Source organism: Protopterus annectens, chromosome 9.part0 (genome assembly GCF_019279795.1).
Source record: "Protopterus annectens isolate FY-2018-M chromosome 9.part0, PAN1.0, whole genome shotgun sequence".
Classification (NCBI taxonomy): Eukaryota; Metazoa; Chordata; order Ceratodontiformes; family Protopteridae; genus Protopterus; species Protopterus annectens.
Window position 1 is genome coordinate 553,769,447 of NC_056743.1, and position 12,920 is coordinate 553,782,366.

A 12,920-nucleotide genomic window follows, 5' to 3' on the forward strand; every position below is an offset into this window, starting at 1 on the left:
TGTAACATGAGGACTGCCTATATAAGCTTTTAGAATTTATTTTATTATTCCTGATGAAGCGTTATGTGAAAGTTGTATACTAGCATTTCTATCTGTTTTTGTTTGAGCGCTAAAGTTATTTTATGGATTTAACTTGTGGTTCCAGTGGGCTTTCTTTTGTTTGCTAAGTCAAAATAGGCAGTATGTACTATTTACAGTTGTCCAGGGCTTTGGCAACATTCTCAAAGAAGTCCACCAGGTTTAGTACGCATCATCTAACTTTGGATTGGGTCAAGAATTTGAAGGTTGCCTATGTCCTCGTAGATAAAGTCCATAATGATTATTTCCATGGCCTTGCAGATAAGGATGGTTAGGCTTATAGGACTATAGTTCCCAGGGTCGGTCAATGGACCCCCTTTGCGCAAGGGGATTACAGCTGCTGTTCTGCAATCTGCTAGAACAAAGCTAGTGTTCAGGCTATGGTTAGAGAGAGTACAGAGAGAATCTACTAGGTCATGCTTTAGGTTGTTTAGCAAGCAGACTGGGATGTTATCTGGTCCAATGGAGGCCATTTTTTTGGCTTTGGAGAGTGAGGATATGACCTTCTCATTGGTGATACTGGGCAGTGGACAGGTGTGAGATATGCATTGGGGTATGGTTGATGGGGACAGGGGGGTAACATTTGATCAAAACTATCAGCTAACAGGTTGGCAATTTCCTCAGGGTCAGTGTAGTGGTACCACCAGCTTTGAGATTGGCACATAGCTGGGTATTCACTTTTAGATTTTGTACATAGCTAAACAATGCCTTATGATTGTCTTTAGATAGGTAAGCTAATTTAGCCACAAAACTAGGTTTAGAGGACTTTACCAGATATCTGATTTGCTTGTTCAAGTTGTGGAGGGTATTCTTTCTCTGCTAAATTCCATCTTTTTCTTAGATATCAGTTTCTTCCATTTGTTATATATAACCTGTTTATACTTTATGTCCACCAGTGTAGCTTGTTTTTATGATAGGACTTCTTTGTTGTTTGACTTATTTGACAGTTGTTTAAGTGGTTATACAGGGTGTTTATGTACTCCTCTGCATAGGAATCATTGTTGGCCGTGTTAGCAGGGGGTCTGAAACTTGATAAACTATCACTTAGTAGGCTATATATCTTTTTGTGAAGTTTTTCATTTTTATTGCTCCTATGGCAGTATCAGGTCTGATTGTTACTTCAGATGAGACAGATTTATGGTCTGACATTTCTAGTGAGAGCAAAAAACAGGGGGTAGAGCATATTGGTGAGTACTAAATCCAGAACATTTGAGCTCCCTGTGGGGGTGTCGACTAACTGTTCCAGAGCATTTGTATTAAAATAGTCCAGGAACCTCATGGGGATTGAGCTTGGGCTCATGTATGTCACTCACTCAATAAGAAGATAGTTGAAATCTCCCATGACCAGGGTGTTTGGCTGTATAGTGACTGAGTCAAGTAAGTCCAGGTAGGTGGTGTGCTTCTCATAGTTCATGATGGGGGACCTGCAGCTAGCAATGATGTGGTAGGAGTGTGTTACCTATAGTTATTTGGACCTGGAGTAGCTCAAGAGAGTCATGCTGTTTAACCAGTCTCAAGGTGTATTTGGATTTAATGAAGATAGATGCACTTCCACCTTTGTTTTTTTCATGCTCATTTTCAGGTCTGAAGGTGAGGAAGGCATTGTAGCCTTGCATGGCTGAGGTGCACTCTCTGGCCTTGACCAAGTCTTGGTGACTGCACAGATGTCAGTATCTTCCAAGGTGAGGAGACCTTCCAGGAGTGCAGTTTCTTGTTTAGACTCCTAGCATTAAACGGTTCCCTATTAGTTGAGCGAACGTCTGAAATGTTGAACGCTGCTTTATCGACAGCTGACTGGCAAAAAGGGCAAATCCCGAAGGCATGGAACAGAGAATTTTTTCCTAGGGGGAAAAAAAAATCACTGGGCCATTTTTCGGACCTTGTCATTTCCTCCACTGTGGTGTGATCTTGGAGTTGGTATGTTTAAGCAGGGGGGATGTGTGTTGCATAGCCCCCCACTTTATTTTGTGTGTGTTTGTTTTTTTTAATTGTTTGTGGACCACCATTTTTTTCCCTAGGAAAAAAAAATTGCTGTTCCGTTTGTTTGGGATTTGGGTTGTTTTGTCATTTAGGTGTTGATAAAGGGGAATTTGATATTTTGAAACTTCGTTTATTTAATAGGGAAGCCATTAAGCAGCATAATGTTGAGTTTGTCTGTAGTGAATTTACGTAAAACATTTTGTTATTTTGCTATCACCTAAAAAAGGCACCATGGGGAAGGTAACATCTTTGTCAGTACTGGAAAGCCTACAGGAGACAGGTGAAGACCATCTCTGGCAAGCCAGGTGGACAGATGCTGGATCCTGCTGAACTGATACCAGAAGCTATGCCAATTGTGAAGTCAAAAATCTTTATGTTTATATTGTGGCATCATCCTGGGTGAAGGCAGAATGCTGCTTAGGGATAGGGACATACCTGCATGGGACACACAGTTTGAGAGTTCAGTCATGTCTCTCTTCACATAGTCCAGGGAGGTATGTCTCAAGTCATTCACCCCAAAATGTACTATGACAGAGTCATAATGATAATTGTTGTTGAGTGACTTGAGTGTGTGCATGATGTGATGGATCCTGGCACCTCACAGACAGATGACAGTGACCTTGTCCAGCCTCATGAGGGGACATGTGTGTGTCTCATGATGGAACTTCCAATGACCATGACATTTACTTTTGAGGTGTTCTGCCTTAGGGGCTTATTCGCTGAGACACTTGTATAAGTGTTGCTATATGTAGCAGCTTTTGGACATGCTCTAGTATGTGTGAGTTGTTTGTGATTGGGAGGTCTGTGGTCTTTTGGCAGGCTCCTAGTGAGTACCTCTGCATATGTGGGTGTGTGCGTCATGACTTTATCTTGCGTGAGAAAAGAGGCGTGTGCGCTGACAACCTACTTGATGTCTCGTTATTGTTATGTGAGAGGACTTATTCCAGTTTCACAGTATCAGAGAGACAACAAAATTATGTTAAAAAACAAAGCATTTTTCATAAATGGAAGGTATAATTGCCACACTAAAGGTGTTATATATGTAGCTACCTGTTCCCAGTGTTCCGTATTTTATATCGGAAAGACTGAGAGAAAATTAAGACAACAAATTTATGAACATGTTCATGCTATTAGTAAAAAAGATATGAATAATGCCTTGGCGAGACATATTGTTGACTTTCCTGACCATGGGTTTAAATTTTCGATTCTGCAACAAAGGCATCTGGACCCCAGAGGTGGCCCTTGGCAGTTAAATTTAGAAGTTGATGAAATTTTGTGGCAGATTCGAACTGAAGCCCATAAATATCCTGGTCTGAATGAATATATATCTATTAAAAGCTTGTTAAAACGTTTAGCTTTAAATAGATGATTAAACTATTCCTGCATGGGCTTACTTACTTATTTATTTCTAACTTACAGTTTTATATTTATGAACAGCATACTGCTTACTTTTATGAGATTATGCTGGCAAGTTGCTATAGGTACCAGGGTATTTATTTTTCTAGATTGCTTCCTGCTAGAGTGTTGTTTTGAGACTGCCCCTGATATGCATTTTTATATGTGTCTTTCTGTTTGTATATATGCATATTTACATATGTTTTAGATTCATTTTTTAACAAAGTAATCTTAATGTAACATATTATATTTATACATATGTATTACATATATATCTCTTTACAGAAATATAGATATATTAAGTAATACACATATTCCTTTTTCACTGTTTTCATATGGGTCCTCTTGTCTGTATATACATATATTTATATATATATTTTAGATCCATTTTTTATGAAGTAATCTGAATTTAACATATTTATTATTTATTATATATATATTCCTTTATAGAAATATAGACATATTAAATATTATACATATCCATGTTTTAATTAACTAAATAACAGTATTGTTTGTAAACATGCATTGATTTGTTTTTAACATCCAGCATCCGTGGCTTCTATACGCAAGATATGCATATATTTATATAGCGCATAGCATTAGGAAAACCATTGTTTCTTTAAGGACAAGTATTTTCTTATAGTAATTTATTAATTGTTTAATTGTGATGTTTCCTATGTTTTAAATACTCTGTTAATTGGTTTTTAGTTGTCTGAAGAAGGTAGGACACTGATCCTACCGAAAGTGCTAATTAAATTGTGGTTGTTTGAAGTTTATCTGTTTTTTCTGACTCTGCTTACAGTGCTACCTGCCTTTGTGGTTTACCCAGTTTCATAGTATAGTTACATCTCTCACATAATGTATTTGTTTGCTGTAGTAGCAAATTGTTGTCAATATACAAGAGGCAATTACTGCGTTGCCTCAGGATGCCCATGTCAGTCAATTTGGTTGGAGAAATGTTGGGAAACTGACTATCCATTGTAGCTAGTTAAACCACAAGTGCTGTTAGGGGCAGGCATGCTACATCAGCTTTTCCTCTAGGATTAGTAAGGGGGATTATTCTTTTGAGGATTAGGGCTTAAAAAGTGTGGCAATGTTACTCAGTGCAATAGGGAAGTCTGCGAGGGTTCCACTGACTATTCTCTAGGGAAAAAGTTGTATCTAGGTGTTTGCATCTATACAGGGAATCACCAACCCCCACTGCATGGTGTGCAACTACTCACAAATGCAAGGCTTAAATACAAGCAAATCCTAATAGTTTTAACACAGGAAGGTCCCATACAGAGCCTTATTCCAGCAATCCCCAACTCAGATGGGTCCTGAGCTACACACTTTTTTTCAAGTATGCAGAGACCGTCTTAATGTAAGACAGCTAGTTTTAGTGTTCAAGTGATACCAATCAGTCTAGATTCAGCAAGTCTGAATCTAGCTTATGCTATTTAAGGCATAATTATCAACGATACAAAGTGCAGAATGAAGCAGTCACAGCATTAACAATGAAGTAGCAGTTCAATAAAATGCAGTTCACAAAGTGCAATGCAGGCTTAAAGTATACGTATTTTTAGAAGATTCCAGTGGATTCCTTGGATTTCTGTTCATATGCACTCCAGACCTCTGACTGTAAGTTTAAGTTTCATAGAGGAATCACAGGCTGTTGTAATTGAGGCAAGGAGGAAAGCTTCATGTCTGGAGGAAAACACGCGTTGCTGTCTATTTTTTGACCGACTCCCTTCAATGTTTTAAAACCGCAGTACATCACTGGATTAAAGAAATTCCCTTGGTTCTGATTCATACTGACTAAATATAAATGGTTTACTAAATAACTCCAGCTTTTTTCTTCTGTATTTATAGTAGCCAAATGCAAACACACAATCACCTTTTAGCGAGTTACTAAAAAAGATAGTGTTAAGCCAATTTGTTTTAAGATTGCTAGATGTAAGGCAATTAGCGCCAAGGTGGTTCGATTCAAGTCATCTAGTTTTAAGCATGCTAATTTTAGCAAGGAATATTTTAGCCAGTTTGATTTCAGATGGGTAGATCTAAGCTAATTGGTTCTAAGCTGGCTAGCTTTGTGCCAGCTAATTTAAAGCAGACTAGATATAAACCAATTAGTTTTTAGATGGGTAGATTTAGATTTAGGCTTTGCAACTTTAAGCCAGTTAGTTTTAACCTGGCTAGTCTTAAACCAGTTATTGTTAATATGGTTACATTTAGGCCGATTACTGTAAGCTTCAAGCAGATTTGTTTTAAGATCTTTGCTTTTGGTCACAGTCTTAAGACAGTGTAACACTATCTATTTACACTGTTAATAATAGATAAGCTAAATAGTCAAAACCAGTTTTAATGTCTCATTAAATTTACTAAACTATCAAATACATTTAACAAGCTACAGCCATCATAGTTGTCACTAGAGTCATCACAAGTGGAAATCATAAATCTTTAGCTACAAGTACCACATACATCACAATTGCTTGATAAATGGCAGCTTAAGTGATCATAAGAACTAATAATTCTACTTACACTGAATAAAGCTAAATACACTTCAAAATGTTTTTCTAGGTCATTATTACAAAAAAATTAACATAAAACTATATGTCTGTGCTCATAAATTAAAATGTCTACCTCAAAATGCATGTACAGTTTGGAAATTATTTATATTTTGGTTATATGACATTATTTTAAATTAGTTCATTTAGTTAAAATATTCAGACCACCAGTACTTAAGTTCATCTGATCAACTTTGTATTATACTTCAGAACAGCCTGGACATGAACCTTAAAGTTGCTGCAGCTGTCCTTTTCTTTATTTTTAAACCGTATGATTTTAATGTTACAACATACACAAAACATGCAATGTTTGAAGTACATGTCCATGGTTATTGCCTGATCAATTTAAATTATTAAAAAAGCATTCAAACACATAACTGCAAATCATATTACTTTCTGGCCAGTAACTAACTTTGCACTTAGGATATATATCGTAGGGAGGAGAAAGGGCAATTAAGCTAGGAGGAAACTGTAGGATGTGTTTGCTGTACAAACAGACATTTCCGTTTTTTTCCATATGACTGGTGTTTTGAAAACCGTTATACCAAATGTAAATGCTATATGTTTAGCAATTCCCTTTCAACAATATTTAACTCTGGAAGATATATTTTTGTCTCAGAAAATCTGGTTTCATTCCTTCTGCTGTTTTATTTGTGTAGTTGCATGCAAATGTCATAAGTGCAAATACTTTTCAGATACTTGTGACACAGTAAAGTAATAAGTTAATTTGGTATCTTCACTGGTGGAGACAGTTCTACTCCTTACAAAATATAGACATAAATGGTGGAAAACTCGGACAAGAAATATTGTAAAAATAAGGGTGTCATTTATTCAAAAATCAGTCTGCTAAATGAAAATATCAATCTGATTTCAAAAATTCACTTGGCATTAAAACTAATGCGAAAGTATATAATCAACCAATTTATATTTATCAATTGAATAGATATAAGTCACCTAGTTATACTATACTTGCTAATTATTTAGTATTTAGTGAAATACATTTATTATGCCCAGTTAGCTAAAAGTTATATGTATGCTAAACTAATTAGTGTATTTATTAACAAGGGCATTATACCTATCCACAGGGACTTTTGTCTGACTTGGCCTAGGCATTAGTTCCTCAAATGCCACTGTGCAGCAAGAGACTGCAAAGTAGCATGCAAAATAATCACATTACTTTTACTAGATACTGGTTTACTCTGCTTTTGTAAAACATACTAGATCAACGAATTAAATATGGACTTAAAAGTATGTGTGATCTATGAAAAGCTTCCCTCCAGCAAATTCCAACACATACCCACAATACCTTCTACTCTTACATCAGTTCTAATCCAACTTTGGTGTTGTCTACATCTCCTAACAAACATATACATTAGTCATCTTCCCTTACCTACTCGTTAGGAAGCCGCGGTGGTGCAGTGGTAGCATTGTCGCCTTAAAGCAAGAGGCTCTCCCATTCGATTCTAAGCTGGAGCGCTTTCTGTGTGGAGTCTGCATGTCCTCTCTGTGGTCGAGTGGCATTTGAAAGACATGCGTAAATGGGCGTGCCTTTGTTGAAGTTTGGGCGTCGAGCTGGCACCTTGGCACAGTAAAAATCTACTGCCAATCATTAGCGGACCGGAGTTCCGCTGTGGTGACCGCTAACCAGGAAAAGCCGAAAGAACAATCATCTTACCTTGCCTACTCTTTGCTTTCTACATGCATCTCCCAGATCTCCTCTCTCATTTCTCCAATCTAAAATGTAACATTACAATTGTACATTTTGCACCTGCCATATATGAGACTGTGTTTGGTCTTAATATGTAACGACTCCATATTTTACTAATTGCAAATATTCTCTACCATAACTACCTTCACTTAATGCATGGCCATATTATAACTTTAAGTTTTACATGTTTCTGTTTTGCATAAAACTGCCTTATTTTATAACTGGAGGCCTAACACATCCTTTTTAGACTAGACCTATCAAAAAAAGCAGTAAATATATAAAATAAATATATTTGCTGAGCCAAATATACTCTTCATTTACCATTCATTCCCTTCTCAGATAAATAATTGAAAGGTCAGTTCTTAAGATGACAAAATTCTAACAAGCAGCCAAGATAAGCCCACATAGTCTTGGATGACCCAACAAGACCAGAAAACCACAATATAATGCCAAGGAATATTTTATTAATATAACATAAAAAAGACTATATGATTTTCTGGTGTTGGGTTGTCCAATACTACATGGGCGTATTTTGGGTCAATAGGAATAAAAGAGAAGTAGTCCTAGACTTCTGTTTGACAAATGTCTTGATTGTGGCCAACAAACTGTTCAGCAAAAGATTGCATGAGAATGCCCAACACTCAGTACAGGTAGACATCCTCCTAGTAAGGAAAAGGCAATAGGAAAGAATGTCAGACTGCAAAATCATCCTCTAATATAGTTGGCTCACAGCATAAACCACTACTAGCCACAATCATCTGCTAGCAGTGGCCAGAAAAGGCCTTAAGGTCAACATAGTGTTCACTGAAGATCTGGAAGCTAACTTCAGCAAAAGCATATCATTTCACAGAAATCTGTGGAACTGAAAAAGAGTATCAGTGTCTCAAAATAGAATGTGTAAAGGCCACAGATCTACAGCCAAGCCATGTATAAAAATAAGGTATGCAAGGAAATACTGGGTGGGACTGAAAATAAAGAAGGTGTGCAAAAAATGTTTCAGAGAGAAAAGAATGGCCAAGTTAAGAAGGAAAACTGAATAAAATAAAAAAGGCTGAAAGCATAATTAATTTATTCCCCTTGTGCCTGTGCAACATGCCTTTTAGGGGAGTTAAACAGAACCCAGTACTGTTCATGATTTAAATATATACAGTTTAACTGAACAAATTATAACATATTCATTAAATAAACAAGTTAGTACAAATGCTCATTTCATATCATATTAAACATTTACAGAGTGTTTTATTATTAAAAAAAATTGGTCTTATTGCTCTATTTTCTGATCGGTGTTGCCTCTAAAGAATTTAAAGAACTGACAAAGTTATTACATCTAGATAAATAACATAGGGGCAGCAGTTGAATTTGTAACATTTGTAAGTTAGAAAAATGATTTTGCATTCTAATCATGACTTGACTTCTGGATTTGCCAATATACAGCGTACTAATCTCATAACTGCATATAATGGCATAAATAGCCCTACTAGAAAATAAATTAAAAAAATACTTTTTTTCCCCATTGATAAATCTTTGAAAAACCTCATCACAAATGTATATACATGAGAATTGCCACAAATGTACATATGTGTTTTTCTCATCCTGGCTTTTTTAACTGATGACATATAAGATAACAAACAGCTCACCAATACCCAAACTACAACTAAAGAAAAAAAATCTCTGGGTAATGCACCTCTTAAATGATAATCAGGCAAAGAAATGGGCCTGCCCCTTTTAATCACTTTTACAAAAGCCTGGTGAGAAACTTCTTCATACAGTATGACCAGTCAACCATTCCTGTATTTGAATAAACATTGGAAACTGTATCAGCTGTCATGCCTTCACTACCAAAAACTTTTCTTCTATTTTTTTCAATAGTATATTCCAAATACCCACTTTCCTTTAGCCATGATTTCATATCCTCAATTAACCCCATAACATCTATATCATCAAAATGTTATTCCTTTATCTAATAAATTCATCCAAAGGTAAAGATGAAATGAGGTGTGGGAAGTGAGCAGTCAAGACATGTAAAAATTATAAGCAGATATTTATTCTCTAAGAAGTTTAGACTTGATGTTATATATTCAATCTTTTCTACCAAGATAAAATGGAAAAATCTGCTTTGTGGTCTTTAATGTTTAAAATAAAATGCATACCCCAGTCACTGCTGTCTAACAAGGTAACAAAATCAACAGCTTTAACACCTCTACAAAGATGAAAGCTATAATAAAATGTCTATATATCCAACATATTCTACCACTTGTTCATAAAAAAAAAGAATAAAAAAGAATAACTATAGTGTGTAAAAATCATTTCAAATCCAGCCATAAAACTCTTTGCATAAGCTGGGGTATTAGGTTTCACCATAGTAGTGCATTTCCACTGGGAAAAAAAAAAACACTTGCTCTCAAATTAAAAATATTAGGAATTAAACAAAAATATAGTAATGATAAAATATATAATCCAAATGGTCCTTCATATAAATAGCGTGAAACAGCTTGAATCCCAACCTAATGTTACAGATATATATATATATATAAACTTGCTGCATCTCAATTAAGCCAATAATAATTTAATAACTACTCAATGCTGTAGTATCGAGTCACAGGTCTATATTAAAACATCGAACGCTTAAAACAGCAAACAATGTTTCATCAACTCTATTTCAGGGAAAGCTGAAAATGTCGACACATCAGAACAGGAATTTCTTTCTTAGGGAAAGAAATCACTGTTCCAACCAAAAAATAAATAAATAAATAAAAATTTCCAAACACAAATACATTTACCTTAACCCTAATTCTACACCCCCCAAAAAAGTAAACAGCTGAAAACACATATGCATGTAACTCAACCATACATCTAACACAAAAAAAAAGTAAACAGTTTAAAACATATGCACTTACCTTAACCCGCACCCTAACCCTAAGGTCAGTAACTGTTGCAAATTTACGCTCGGGAGCTATACCGGATAAGGGAATCTCTAAGCCTACACTACAGTGCAGAACACGGCAAAGCAACAAAGTGGTCAATCAACTTCTTTCCCAGAAAAATAATTCACTGAACAGCTACTTCACTGTTTTGCCTGTTCGCTGTTTAGGTATCGATGAAAACGCATTAAATGACATGCATTTTCTTTGTTGTAATAGGAACCCATCGAGTCACAACATCTAAAGTATTTTTGTTTGTGCTCAGAAACCTTTCAAAATACTATCATGCAATATTCACCCCTTTCCAAATAACTTCTTATGCCAGATATATTTTGATTTCCTTGGGCATTCCACAAAGACTTATGAATTTTAGGTATTACATAAAAAATAGATGTAAAGGCTGTGTCTCATGTAAATTGTTAACATTATTCACATCCCCCCCAAAAAAAAAACAATTAAAATATATGCATTTTTTAATGATTTCAACAATTCCTGATTATAATCATAAGATTTTTGCCCAGTCACCACATAATTTAATTCATAGTCCAGTATATACTTTACTTATGACATAATCGCTCCAATCCATTGCGACATTATGCAATTTATCAACATTACAGACACTTGTGTTGTATTAAAATGATCTTACTGATAGCAATACAGCCAGGTCATTATATATTTTGTATGACCTTACATGAGTCATAAACCTACCAATAACTGATTTTGACAAACCTATTCAGACATGTTATTGGTAGAATTAATTATGTGAGGAAGAAAACAACTCTTATTTCCAAAAACTCATATGGAAATAAGCCTTTAGCATTTTCCCAGTTCAGACTCATGTTTCTCTTAGCAAATTTACTATCAAATAAGTATGATGATAAATCATTCAGTGCCATGTGTTAATATTGCCCAAATCCTCTTCATTAAAAGCTGGCACATCAGCCAGAAGATTGTTTGTAAAGAGTTCTCTTAATTAAATATTTCTACAAAATTTAAACAACTTTGTTAACACATTGTCTCTAGTAGGAAAGTTTTTAGGAATAAAAGATAAACGTCTTTAATAATGAATATACATGAAAAGTCAGTAGATGGCTAGAAATAGTTATATTTTTATATATCAATGGATGTATTAAGTAATTTATTTACTGGCATTTGGTAATTCGGAAAATCCGACTGGATCAGATACCCATTTTCAGCAGAGGCCCAGGGAGTAAAGCTCCAAGAAGTGATTAAACATGGACAACATTAATCATATATCATCAAATTATAAAATAGGTAGTAGTGAATATACATACAAATTTATTTTTATAACTATAAATAGTAAGTTGGATAGTAGGCATTAGGAAACCTAAACCATTGGATGGTTCTGGAGAGGAAAGGTTAATCTTTACAAAATGTTTAAAGGTAAGGATAAATTATTAGAGAGATTGAAAGATGAATTATAATATGAAAATTAAGAAATGGTGGGACGAGATGTAGAAGAGGGAAAAATATGAGGGAGTGTAATGAGAAAAATTTAAGTTAGTAGGAAGTTAGATAGGGTTGGTAGTAGGTTTACAGGAGAGAGACAAATGAAATTTAAGAAGGTGGGGATAGCTATTGGTTGTAGTGTAAAGTTCTCTTTATTCACCTTGTTCAACTCTCTTGAAACGCTCCTCATGTTGCCTGACTTCTTCATTTGAAAAACCAGGCTGCTTGTCATGAAAAGAAACTGACCTTGTACTTGATACTTCTTTGTCCTTTGAATCCAAAATGGAGGCAAGTGCAATGCACTCAGTTTTTTTGCTAGGAGCATAACCATGTGAGGTGCGCTATCAATGTACCCAAAGTGAGCATCAATTGGATGCCATAGAATATCCTTGTCATGGGAAGAGCTTAATATTGTGGTAATCTTCCAGATTACAAATTGTCATTTGCAGTTTAGTGCAGTTCTCACTTGTTTCCACCATTTTGGACTTAAAATATTTTGGATTAACCTCAAATTGTATATCAGTCTCAGTTTGTTTGATTTCTGAGTATTTCCTCTTATCATATTCAACTAACACTTTCAATTATATTATAGCACATCACAAGCTTATCTCCTGACATCTGTATAATAAATCTGAACCTTCATTAATCAAGGGAAAAGTAAGATGTTTGTCAGGTCATAATCCTTTCCATGTTAAATTCCTTTCTTTATACTGTTCCAACATGTTTTAGTCATACACTCTCTCATTTGCAAACATCTAATAACAAAACCTTTCCAACTCTGACTTGTATATCAGTAGATTCCAATCCAAACTTTGCACCAAA